This window comes from Mustelus asterias, chromosome 3 (assembly GCF_964213995.1).
Source record: "Mustelus asterias chromosome 3, sMusAst1.hap1.1, whole genome shotgun sequence".
In the NCBI taxonomy this organism is placed as follows: domain Eukaryota; kingdom Metazoa; phylum Chordata; class Chondrichthyes; order Carcharhiniformes; family Triakidae; genus Mustelus; species Mustelus asterias.
The window spans coordinates 52,443,205-52,457,198 of NC_135803.1; the positions used below are offsets into that span (position 1 = coordinate 52,443,205).

At 42.4% G+C, this 13,994-nt stretch overlaps 1 protein-coding gene across 4 annotated transcripts in view; it reads right to left on the reverse strand.

Moving 5' to 3' along the window:
- Positions 1-13,994, reverse strand: part of LOC144483837 (paired box protein Pax-3-like) — an 87,547-nt gene that overhangs the window by 36,581 nt on the left and 36,972 nt on the right. The gene's annotated exons all lie outside the window — the stretch shown is intronic.

A 13,994-nucleotide genomic window follows, 5' to 3' on the forward strand; every position in this document is an offset into this window, starting at 1 on the left:
TTTACATGCAAGCCCTTCACAAGATGTCCATTCACAAATGAATTTGTACATCATGTACGCTTCGAGTTGCAGCAGAAAGGAAGTGTGCCACCAATGGCAAAACATCCATGAGCAAGAATTTTGCTTTAGGTTTCTGTTCATTGCTTTATGTACAGTTAAAAAGAAACGAGGACTTGCATTCATATTGTGCCTCTCATAATCTCAGTATATTCCAAAATGCTTTACGACTAATGAAATAATGTAGTCATTATTGTAATGTAGAAAAGGCAGTAGCCAATTCATTCACAGCAAGATTCCAAAATCTGCTTTTTAAGTTTACTTATTAGTGTCACAAGTAGACTTACATTAACACTGCAATGAAGCCACTGTGAAAAACCCCTAGACGCCACACTCCGGTACCTGTGCAGGTACACTGAGGGAGAATTTAGCATGGCGAATGCATCTAACCAACACGTCTTTGGACTGTGGGAGGAAACCAGAGCACCCGGAGGAAACCCATGCAGACACGGGGAGAACATGCAAACTCTGCACAGACAGTGACCCAAGCCAGGAATCGAACCTGGGTCCTTGGCGCTGTGAGGCAGCAGCGCTAACCCTGTGCCACCGTGCCATCCTATTGATTGAGGAATAAATATTTGTTGGGACACAGGGAAGAAATCTCATTTTCTTAAAAAAATGCCATGAGATCTTATACATCTACTTGAGAATGTAGACAAAGCTTTCCTTTGATGTCAATCTGAAAAATGGCATCTTCTCTCCATACAGCTATCCCTCATTTTGCACGCCTGATGTGTTCCAAAAAAGTATGCTAAGGGAAAACGTGCTAAATGAAAATAACTTTCCCATAAGAAAAGGTTACATTTTTGATACCCTGGGGGGAATTCTCCAGCCGTTCACGCCAGCGAGATTCTCCGGTCCCGGGTTTCACGATGGCATTGGGTGACATCAATCGGAAATCCCATTGATAGCGACAGGACCAGAGAATCCCACCGCCAGTGAACAGCACGCCACCTCCCACCACCAAGTAGTACGCAGCTGGGAGGCGGGTGAATTTCCCGCCTCACATAATATTTTATGTATTGACTTAATGTATTTTACAACTATGAGGTTTGTGAGATTATTATATGTTGGAACTGTAGCTTTAAATTTAAGGTAATTGAAGGAGTCATCTGTTCTGAAGTCTGCCTGACTGTAAGCCTGGATGGTTTGATTAACAGAAATCAAAGGAAGGCTTAGATTGTTCCACTGAGAAGAAGGTGCAATGTAGTTATATTTGCAGGCAATGGCAGCTGTCTCTGGGTTTGCAATGAGTACACTCAATCTCCCAAAGTTTCAGAACGGCGAGGAAGGTACCAGTTTGTGCTATAGACGGCCCATTCACTTCTAAAAGGAAATGGAGTTGGGATTAAGGATAGCTAATTAGCATTTCTTAATGTGTTTCGCATTGTCATGGGGAAGAGGGCAGAGGAAGCTATTTTAGAGATCAGATTACAGGCTCCCCTACAAATCAATGAAAATCTCAGCCATCAGAAGTTCTGCATGGTCAGCAGAGGGACTGCTTGGCTTTGTGAGCTGCCACAGCTGGATGTGGGAGGGAGACGGTCATTAGTCAAAGAGGTGATTCCAGCAGCCTTCTACAGAGTCCAGGAGATTTTGTTCTGGCATGGCCGGTGGTGGGGTGGGAAGGAGAATCATCAGAACAGGCTTTACTGTTGGAGATGGATTTAAGAAACTCTGAAAACTGAGAAAGGTACTTGGAGATGGTCACTCAGAGTGGGGATGCGGGAACCCATTGGAAGTTGGGAGCGACTGTGGACCATTTGTTATGATGACCAAATGCAATTCCTGACCCATGCAGAACAACCAATGATAAACTGAAATCTGAGGTCAGGTGGGGTGGCAGCACTATTCAGGAGAGTTCCCGAAAAGCTCAGAACAGAGAATGTTCATATTGCACAGGAGTGCCAGCCTAGATTATCTGATAAAATGTTTGCAGTAGCCTTGATTCCATAACCTACTAGCTCAAAGGCACGAGTGCCATTGCTGACATTCTCTGTACTCTGTAATTAAAGGAAAATATCAATCCCAGAATTGCTGAAGTAGTCTGATGCAAGCAAAAGCCTCTGTAAACCCAGAAGCATGTTTTATGTGAGTGTTGAATACTTAAAGTGTTAACAGTAATTTTATATCAGCAAGCTTTAGAAAACTTGCTTTATGCAAAGATTATTTTTGTTCCCTGTATACTATACCTTCGGTAAAATTTGGGTCCTTTGTGTAAACAGGGACTGAGCAGTCCAACACTAATGCCACCTGTCAATGAAAATAGTTTAACAGCGATGGTCAATTCCAGGAAGGTGTGGTTTGTAACTCTCACCAACTGACCTCTGCTCTTTGACCCCTGGCTCTAGGAACTACAGTTTTAGTGGAGTAAGGATGCAAATTAAATCTTCACAGAATTGACTTCCATAGTAGCATTCGGAACTCATTTTACAGTCACTCAGTCTGGGCACTTCTTCTGCCTGTATACAATAACACTTCAGCATTATGTATGAACAATAAAATGAACTATGATTTTATGCTGAACATCTTTCTTAGCTGATGGTAATTCCAATGAGATTTAATTTTAATTAATGCAATGAAAAATAAAGATGACATTTTGTGCCAATAGTGGAAGCACATTATTCGAAATGAAATTTTAAAGGACCCTGCAGAAGATTAAATTCAAGCCACAGCAATGGCTTTAACTAAGACTCCCAACAGCTTCATTTTAGCAGTTGCTGAAGGGCTGTTGTATGATTGTACCTGTTCTACAAATTCAATTTCAGTTGAACTATCTTCACAAGTGTGTACTAACCTGTTTGCACAGACTTACATGGGAGGAAGTAACAAGATCTTTTGGAGTCAATTGAGCAGCAGTTCTCCTGAATTAGAATTATAAACTTTTCAAGCTGCTTTATCAAAGTTCTGCCGGGTCACCAGGCTTTATGCCGTGTGGGTTACCCAGTGCCAAATTATCACTGACACTGTGTAAGTGGTCGTATAAGGGTGAATGTTACTGAGATGGTGCATGGAAATAACTGCGTTGCAAAGAAATGGAGAAATTTGTGGCAGGGAATGTGGGGTCAGATCTTACAGTTGGTACTCCTGTTCAGTCAAGCTCTCAACACCCTTGTCCTTATCATCATCATCAAAGTACCCCAGCAAGGATTTTCTTCCCTCCTGATCCTCCTCCTCACCATTATCATCACTGTCCTTCTCTTCTTCATCTTCTGCCCCCTGTTGCTTTGATGGACCTAGAGGCAATTAAGGGTATAAACTAAGAATATATGAGCATAACCTCCTTGGGAAAAGGAAAACAGAGAAGGGTAGGGAAGCATTTGCCTATGCGCTGTTCCATAAATTGCCATGGCTACTCTGCAAATGTTCACGCACTTACCTGACACCTGCGCTATATGACCACTCTCACCATGTTTCACAATGAGAGCAGAGTGCTCTTAGATGGAGATAGCTTGCATTTGTACAGTGTCATTTATGACCTCAGGACATCACAAAGCCCTTCAAAGCCAATGATGTACTTTTAAAGTCTCTATTGTAATGTAAGGAAATACGGCAGATACTTCCCACAAAGCAAGGTCCCACTAACATCCAAAATATATATAATTAGATAAGCTATTTTAGTAATAGTATTTGAAGATATATATTGACCAGAATGTTGCTCCCTCAGTACCATGCTAAATATAATGGCTCATCTGCTTTCGGGTGAAAAAACCTATGGCCAGGATGTGACGAGCCATTCAAATGTCTGTTGACTTTGGGTGAACCAGAAGATCCTACTGACGGAAGGGGCCAGTGAATCCCAGCCTATAATTTATTGTTGGGATGCTCATAGATTTCACGAAGGGTTGATTTCTAATAAAGCATCTAGTTTTCAATAAAGGATCAGGTGACCAAGTTGCCTGGGAGATAAGTAATAGAATAGCAAAGGGTCAACAAGAAGTTAACTATAGAGTTGAGTAGATTATGAGTGACTCTGGTCTTGAGCAGTATTTTTAGAACAATCTGGCTGCACAGCAAGGAACATATCTTTCCTGCAGAATTCACTTGAAATTTGGTGCACTGGCTTAAAGAGTTTAAACCTCTTGTTAACTAAAGGATTTCTGACAATGATTTGGACATCTAGGAATATATGTAATAGAACAGAGAATATAGAAGGTGGCAAGCATCTAACCTCAGGCAGAGCAGAAAAGGTGATAAGTATGAGAAAGGAGGTAGTCATTCAGGACTGAGGGTGTTGTACCTAAATGTGCGAACAAGGTAAATGAGCTTGTTGCGCACATTGAAATTGGCCGGTATGATGTTTTGGACATTACAGAGACATGGCTGCAAAGGGATCAAGGCACGGATCTAAATTCCAAGGACAGGCAGATAGGCAAAGGGGGCGGTGTTGCATTGTTAGTAAGGAATGAGGGTAAATCAATAGCAAGAAGCGATATAGGATCAGAAAGCATAGAATCCCTGTGGGTAGAGTTGAGGAATCACAAAGGTAAAAAGACCTTGATGGGAGTTATGTACAGGCCCCCTAGCAGTAGTCAGGATGTGGGGCAGAAAATAAATCAGGAGATATAAAAAAGGCAATATTACAATAATCATGGGGGACTTCAATATGCAGGTGGACTGGGAAAATCAGGTAGGTAGTGGATCCCAAGAAAAGGAATTTGTGGAATGTCTAAGAGATGGTTTTTTGGAGCAGCTTGTGACAGAGCCTACTAGGGCACAGGCAATTCTGGATTTGGTGATGTGTAATGAGGCAGACTTGATTAGGGAACTTAAGGTGAAAGAACCCTTAGGGAGCAGTGACCACAATATGATAGTATTTGCCCTGGAGTTTGAGAGGGAAAAGCTGGAATCAGATTTAACGGATTACAATTAAATAAGGGTAACTACAAAGACATGAGGGAGGAGCTGGCCAGAGTTGATTGGAAAGAGAGCCTAGCAGGGAAGACAGCGGAACAGCAATGGCAGGAGTTTTTTGAGAGTTATTTGGGAGGCATAACAAAAATTCATCCCAAGGATGAGAAAACATGCTAAGGGGAGGACGAGGCATCCATGGCTGCTGAGGGAAGTCTCGGACAGCATAAAAGCAAAAGAAAAAGCATACAAAGTGGCAAGGATTAGTGGGAAGCGAGAGGATTGGGAAGCCTTTAAAAGCGAGCAGAGGACAACTAAAAAAGCAATAAGGTGGGAGAATATGAAATATGAGTATAAGCTAGCTAATAATATAAAAGAAGATAGAAAGAGTTTTTTTCAATATATGAAAGGTAAGAGATTGGACCACTGGAAAATGAGGCTGGAGAAGTAATAATAGGAAACAAAGCAATGGCAGAGGAACTGAATAGTTACTTTGCATCAGTCTTCACAGTGAAAGTCACCAGTGGGATGCCAGAGCTCCAGGATAGTCAGGGGGCACAAGTGAGTGTAGTGGCCATCACTAAGGAGAAAATCCGGGGGAATCTGAAAGGCCTGAAGGTGGATAAATCACCTGGACCAGATGGACTACACTCTAGGGTTCTAAAAGAGATAGCTGAGGAAATTGTGGAGGCATTGGTGGTGATCTTTCAGGAATCACTGGAGGCAGGGAGGGTACCAGAGGACTAGAAAGTACCTAATGTAACATCGCTGTTTAAGAAGGGTGGGAGGCAGCAGACGGGAAATTATAGGCTAGTTAGCCTGACTTCGGTCATTGGCAAGATTTTAGAGTCCATTATTAAAGATGAGATTGCAAAGTACTTGGAAGTGCATGAGAAAGTAGGACTGAGTCAGCATGGCTTTGTCAAGGGGAAGTCATGTCTGACAAATCTGTTAGAGTTCTTTGAGGAAATAACAAGGAAGTTAGATAAAGGAGAGCCAATGGACGTGATTTATTTAGATTTCCAGAAGGCCTTTGACAAGGTGCCGCGTAGCAGACTGTTAAATAAGTTAAGTACCCATGGTGTTAAGGGTAAGATCCTGGCACGGATAGAGGATTGGCTGACTGGAAAAAGGCAGAGAGTGGGGATAAAGGAGTCTTTTTCAGGATGGCAGCCAGTGACTAGTGGTGTGCCTCAGGGGTCAGTGCTGGGATCACAACTTTTCACAATATACATGAACGATTTGGAGAAAGGAACTGAAGACGCTGTTGCTAAGTTTGCAGATGATACAAAGATATGTAGAGGGACAGCTGGTATTGAGGAAGCAGGGGGGCTGCAGAAGGACTTGGACAGGTTAGGAGAGTGGGCAAAGAAGTGGCAGATGGAATACAATGTGGAAAACTGTGAGGTTATGCACTTTGGAAGGAGAAATGGAGGCATAGACTATTTTCTAAATGGGAAAATGCTTAGGAAATCAGAAACGCAAAGGGACTTGGGGGTCATTGTTCAAGATTCTCTTAGGGTTAATGTGCAGGTTCAGTCGGCAGTTAGGAAGGCAAATGCAATGTTAGCATTCATGTCGCGAGGACTAGAATACAAGAGCAGGGAAGTATTCTGAGGCTGTATGAGGCTCTGGTCAGACCCCATTTGGAGTATTGTGAGCAGTTTTGGGCCCCGTAAGTAAGGAAGGATATGCTGGCCTTGGAAAGGGTCCAGAGGAGGTTCACAAGAATGATCCCTGGAATGAAGAGCTTGTCGTATGAGGAATGGTTGAGGACTCTGGGTCTGTACTTGTTAGAGTTAAGAAGGATGAGAGGGGATCTTATTGAAACTTACAGGATACTGCGAGGCCTGAATAGAGTGGACATGGAGAGGATGTTTCCACTAGTAGGAAAAACGAGAACCAGAGGGCACAACCTCACGTTAAAGCGACGATCCTTTAAAACAGAGATAAGAAGGAATTTCTTCAGCCAGAGAGTGGTGAATCTGTGGGACTCGTTGCCACAGAAGGCTGTGGAGGCCAGGTCATTGAGTGTCTTTAAGACAGAGATAGATGGGTTCTTGATTAATAAGGGGATCAGGGGTTATGGGGAAAAGGCAGGAGAATGGGGATGAGAAAAATATCAGCCATGATTGAATGGCGGAGCAGACTCGATGGGCCAAGTGGCCTAATTCTGCTCCTATTTCCTATGGGAAAGCAAAGCTGAGAAGACAGACTGAGATGTAGATGGAGGAGATTTAAAGGGAAAACTTTGCTGGAAATAAGCAGAAGACCTAAGAAATCTCAATCCTCACTCAAATCTTTGAAATAGTACTCAGACAAAGTGGTTAACCCCTCAAATTTTGGTAAGTGTCTTGGGTTCTGAGGGTGCAAATCAAATGGTTGTGGAAGGGAAATTGAGTAAAGTTCAGTTAGAAAATAAATAACTGTTCATTGTGCTTTTAATATCTTTGAGCGGAATTTTGCCATCCCGCCTCCACGGAAATCATAGCAGGCGGGACATGGGCCATGAAGAAGGCCGTTGACCTTGAGTGGAATTTTACGGAGTTGGGGTGAGCACGGCCAAAAAATACCGTCCTTTTTTGTAACTGATCATTTGAAATATGGCATGGTGGCACAATGGTTAGCACTGCTGCCTCACAGCGCCAGGAACCTGGGTTCGATTCTGGCTTGGGTCACTGTCTGTGCGGTATCTGCACATTCTCCCCGTGTCTGCGTGGGTTTCCTCCGGGTGCTCTGGTTTCCTCCCACACAGTCCGAAAGGTGTGCTGGTTAGGTGCACTGACCCGAGCAGGCGCCGGAATGTGACAACTAGGGGAATTTCACAGTAACTTCATTGCAGTGTCAATGTAAGCTTTACTTGTGACTAATAAATAAACTTTTTTTTTAAATGTGGCGTCGTTGTGAATGTTCATGTTCCTCAATATTTTTGGCTAGCAAATTTATTTTAATTTAACCTGTGACTCCTGTCGCTTCATTCTTTCAGTAAACACAGGGTTTTCAGACTCTTAAAAATAGATAAACACATTACAGGTCTCTTCTGAGATCATAACAGCATTATTATGTGTTCAAGTCTCTTAAAGTGGGCTTGAATCCACAACCTATTGACTTGGGTTGTGGTCTTGAAAGTGCTATATAAATGCAAGTCTTTTTTTAAGAGTGTGCTACCACTGAACAAAAGCTGACATCATTCTTTTCACTGACCTGCTCCCTCCTTTTGTGTGACCTCTGCATCTTCCACTTGAAGACATACTTTAAAAATGTCATATAATTACATATGAACCATCCATTACAGCTACCTGAAAGTTAACTGAACTGTGTCAAACACTTTCCTGCTTATCTGCTGTTCCTCCAGCCAGCTGTTTAAAATCTCCCTTATTTATTGCCTTTTTGAAGGTGATGCTCCTAATTTGCAAGCCACCTCCCCATAGGTTACACTTCTGAACTGAAAATGGATATTTAAATTAACTGACCCCACAATTTATGGCAGGGTCAATGCTGGAGAGGATCAGTGAACAAAATGTTTGCCTCCAGGCACAACAGCAATATAAATGGCCCTATTGATTTTCAAGGCCTGTAACTTTACTGAACATGAAGCACACTTATGGGGCTGGATTTCACAAGGGTGGGCATATTATCTGACCACTCTCCCCATCCCCTTGCAAGAGACAGCCGGCAGCTGACACACCTTTCTTTAAATAAAAAGCCCGCCCTGCAACCGTAACACACCGCCAGTGGACTAACCAGGCAGTGAGTGGAACTTCAGCCTCTCAGTGGGAGAAGGTCCTGCCCACAAGAGCTGCCAACCAAGGGCAGTGCCAGATCTCAGTGGCAGAAGCTGCTGGGACTGCAAGCAGGTCCACATAGAACGTTGATCCTGGAACCAGGTAGGTTCCTTGTTTTATAGGGCGGGGAGAAATTGAGCAACTGCTGGAAGGGGGGCAATGGGGGAGCAGGTCTTGGAAGCCAGGAAAGGAGGAACAAAGGTGGGCTAGCATTTTAAGGGCGAGGAGGCTACTCCAACTCACAGCACATCCCATGAAGGATGCTCCCCAAACCCCCAGCTCCCACATACATGGCCTACCTTTTTTAAACAGACTGCCCATACTAACTGTTCTATGGCATGGGCAGCATATTATTCCGGTCTATTGGCCTGGTAACGTTCCATTAACCGTTAATTTTTTTTTTTTTTAAATGCCCAGGTGGGCTGCCTATTTCCAGCACCTCCCCAATCTCCCACCTATCATATCATTGGGGGGAGCTCGGAAAGGGGTACAAAGGTAGTGAGCTTGCTATCCTTCAGATTTTACATGCCCCCACACACTCCCCCAGCAGAGAACATGCCACTAAAATCCAGCCTGTGGTGTGCAATTTTAAAATAGAGCAAATACGTTCCTTTCAAACCTACATACTGTGGATGACATTTAACATGTGCAATTTTGCACATTGGAATTCACAGCAAATGGACAATTTATAAAGGGAAACTTTTTGGAAAAGGATATTTAATACAGCAGAAGGATTTACTGTGAGCAGGCAGTTTACATTAAAGAATATCAATAAGTGTATACTTAATTACATAAGATTACATTGGATATTGGGCTTTTAGCTCAGCCCCAGTCCATGTCATTGTTTATGCTCCAATTAAGTCTCTTCTCATCTAAATCTACTATTGGAACCTTCAATTCCCTACTCCATTACTTGCTTGTCTGCCTTCCCCTTAAATGCTTCTATTCGTTGCAACCACTTTGTGTGCTGGAAGTTCCACAGTCTTATTACTCTTTTCATGAAGAAGTTTCTTCTGAATTCCCTGTTGGATCTGTTGGTGACTATCCTGAATTGATGTCCTCCAGTAACGCTCTTCTCCACAAGAGGATACAAGCAAGGAGGGAAAATCACTGTAAATAGTAACTTTACGAGGAGGAGTTTCAACAAAACTGCACTCTTCATTTACAGTTTCCCTCTCTGCCTAAAGTGTGCATTCGTTGTAAAACTTCCCTACATAAAATGCTCATTTATAGAGAGTGTATCCCTTGGCATAAAGTGTCAGTTTACAGCAAATCTCCTGGCATGGACACTTAATACCCCATGCAAATTATTGTATGTGGGCAAGTTATACAGGCAATTTATTATAAATTGACAATTTCCACAGGAGGTTTGCTGCAAATAGACCACTTATACAGGAGCAATTCACTTTACTGGGGTGCTTATGGGAAGAAGGTTTTATAAATGGACACTCAATATAAAGTGAACTCACTGTGAACAGATACTTTATATGGCATGGAGATTCACTTATTCAGTATATTATACGGGGGCACACAGAGATATTTTATTGAAGGAAGCCTCACAGTCAGCAGATACACCCTATCTGAGTTAAGCAGGGAAGCTCAATATAAACATGTTATTTTATGCAGGGAGATATACTGTAAAGATGCATTTTAAGAAAATGTTTCATTGAGAGGAGGTTTACTGTAAATAAACAGTCAGTGTAAATCAAACTCACTGCTAAGTGGGCACTGAATAGGGAGATTCAATAATTCAACATTTTCAATAGGGATTCACCCATAGTGAGCCTTTACATGGGAAATTCACATAAACAGGGACTTAACACAGAAGAAAAGCTCAGTGTAAATGAATACTTACACATGGGATTTCCAATTTACATTCTGTTGCCAGAAGATTCAATGTGGCATTGGGATTCGCAGTTAACACAGCAGAGAATCAACTGTAGCGGACTGTATGGACAGCTGTTTTCTTTAGTTATATGGGAGAGAGGGAATCAGTTTATTGTACATGGGTTGCCAACTTCATTGTAAATGGACTCTTCTGTATAACAGGCAGATTCACTGAATTGGCACATTATTTAAGGGGGATTTACTATGAATAAGCTTTATACAAGGAGCTGACCTTTAATAGAATATTTTGCAGTCGGGGATTACTGTAAACACAGAATGTGGAAGAGACTCCCTGTAAGTAGGCACTTTATGCCGAAGGATTTACTTTAGTCCAGGATGTCCCAGATATGCCACCTGAACTTCAGCAAATTGACGCATAAAAGCCTGCTGACCTGCTCTCCTCTAACAGTTATCCATCCACTTCTGTTTCCAGTTATAAATTGCATGCTGCTTGTCTGAATTTGGAGAGGCCGGGATTCTGAAAAATCTGTTCCCTGATCTGCCAAGTTTAAACAAGTGCATTCTGCAGTATTAAAATATATAAAGAAAGCAAATTAATTTAACAGACCTGCCAAATTCGACAGCTTAAATTGATAAGGGATACCTTTATACATTCTAAGCTTAAAAAAGTGTAATTAAATTTAAATCAGAATCTTAACTTGAGATAAGCTTTTGTGAGTCCATTTAACTACACAAGATTTTAATTTAGTCGAGATTATCAGTTCGGACAATGGTTTTGCATCAGCCAAAACATCTCCCCCGCTCAGTCTGCAAACATGACCCCGAGCTTCCTGTCGCCTGTCAAAGGTGATAGCGTTGCCATTTTTACACATGGTTCAAAGAAACAAAGTAATAAACCAAGACAGAATGTTTGGATTCCACTCCTTTTATGGAGAGCTCATTGTAAATGGACATGTTTTATACAGATTATACATATTGACTAAAAATGAGTGGAAGCTTCATTCCAACCAAAGAATTTGTAGAGGGAGAATCACCATGAATGAACAATTTACATTGGACTAAAATCAGAAAACCCTGGAAACACTCGGCAGGTCATACCCCAGAGGATGCACTGCCAGCGTCCTCGGAAGTCCCAATGCAAGAACTCTGTGTGAATTGCCTGGAAGTTTCAACTTCTGATGGGCAATTCTCCTGCTTCTCTGGGAACCTCCGAAAAAGTTTTCTACCCTTGAGTTAGAGTTGAAGATTTCAGAGGGTTCTGACTTACTTACCTGGATAGTTATCCAGGAAATATTAGACAGGAAAAAATCGTGTCTAATCTCTGGGAAACTGGACAGCTGGCCCCAAACCCCAAATGCCCTTCACTGCTCCCTCCCCCCCGACCCTCCAACTCACCTTGACCTGACCTAACAACCATGCTGCCACCCTACCCACCCTGCCACCTGACCCACTTAACTTCATTCACACTCATTCACTAACACACTGAAAGGTTATTTAAATGTCCCAATGTTTTTCAACTAGTGCTATTAAAGAGGGGCATGGCTTGGCTTCCCCTGATTACCCTGTACCATGAGGAAGGGCTCCAAGAACAAGTACGCTTCACATTTCTGAAGAGGTCCAGTTTGGAAGTCCAGGCTAGAAATGCGCAGTTCCATTTTAGTGCAAAAAAAACAGGAGTGGAGTAGCAAACTGACAGTGAATGCCACTCCTCAGAAGATTTGGCCCAAGGTTTCAGGTCTGTGATCTCTCATCAGAACTGGCAGTTGTTAAAAAATATAATAGGTCTTGAGCAAATGGAAGAGGTTGAAGGGAGATGCAAGTGGGAAGAAGAACAGAAGGGAAAGTTTGTAATAGGATGGAAGGCAAGAGAGATTCAGTGACACAAGGTTTTATGGTGCAAGATCTAAAGGAATGGTAACAGATCAAGTAATGTCCTTTGGAGGAGGTGTGAATGGCAACAACTTGAATAGCTGTTGGTTGAAAGGAAATTAACGAAAATCAGAGAGAATCAAGCAAAACAAAAACAACAAAGAAAATTAAAAGACAAAAGGTATGCTGACATTATAATCTAATAATGTTGAAATGAACATTGAGACCAGAAGGCTGCAAACTGCCCAAAGGATGAGATACTGTTCATTGAACTTGTGCTGAGCTTCATTGCAACAATACAGCAGGCCAAGGAAAAAAAGATTAAAGTGGGAGCAAGGTGGAGAATTAAAATGACAGGCAACAGGAAGCTCAGTGTCATGATGGTGGACTGAACAGAGGTGATCTGTGGAGCAGTCATCCAATCTATGTTGGTGTCCCCAAAGTAAAGGAGACCACTTCATGATCAATGAATACTGTAGACTAAATTGAAAGAAGCACAAGTGAATCGCTCTTTCACCTGGAAGGATTGTATGGGGCCTTGGAAAGTGAGAAGGGAGGAGGTAAAGTGATAGATGTTGCATCTCCTGCAGTTGTGTAGAAATATATTTAAGAAGAAGACATGCATCTATATCCCTGCTGTTTTCAAACATCCATTCTAACTCCTTGTCCATAAGATTTATTAACAATGCAATAAATATTTTACTCACAGAGGGGACACACAAGTAAATAACTGGTTGTCCCGTAATGGATAGTTTAAAAATCCTGGAACTCATTATTGACCAGAGGCAGGACTTGAGATTTTGTATTGGGGTCTCAATGTCAGAGTTAAATGGGGGTCTCAACCTGACACAGGGTGGAGATAAGTAACCCAGCAGTGGCTTTCCCAGAATTGGCCATCTAGTCCAATTAAGGATGGTGGGTGGATCCTCAAAGCTGGAGGACCAATTGGACACCCTCCTGCAATGAATAATGGGAGACTGTGGGGTAATGGAAATGTCACTGGGCTAGTAATCCAGAAGGTCAGGATGGGAACATGGGTCCACCATGGCAACTGTTGGAATTTAAATTTAATCAATATATCTAGAATTGAAAGCTGGCCTGAGAAATAATGACCATGAAGGTATCATTGATATTTCACTGATGTCCTCTGGGGAGGAAATCTGCCATCTGTACCCAACCAGGTCGACATGTGACTCCAGATCCATAGGTCGACTGTAAACTGCCCTCTGAAATGGCCCAGCAAGCCATTTATTTCAAGTGCAAATAGGGTTGGGCAATAAATGCTGGCCTTGAAAGAATAAAGTAAGTAAAATAGTAGTAGGTTGCCTCTTCAGCTAAGATGGAGAGAGGGGGGCTCAGAATGGAAGAAAGAATGTCTCAAAATGGAGGTTCTCCCTAATTTTTTAAACTTTTACATTAAAAAATAGGCACAGCAGCTGGGCCACCATTGTAGAGGAAGGCTTAGGGCTGCAGCTGGACAAATGGGGCGTCAAAGCCTACCTGAAAAGTTGTCCCTCCCCCCACCCCCAGTCTAGCACCAGGAGGATGTCAATAGGCAACTGACCTAGTATCCAGTGCCTTGGG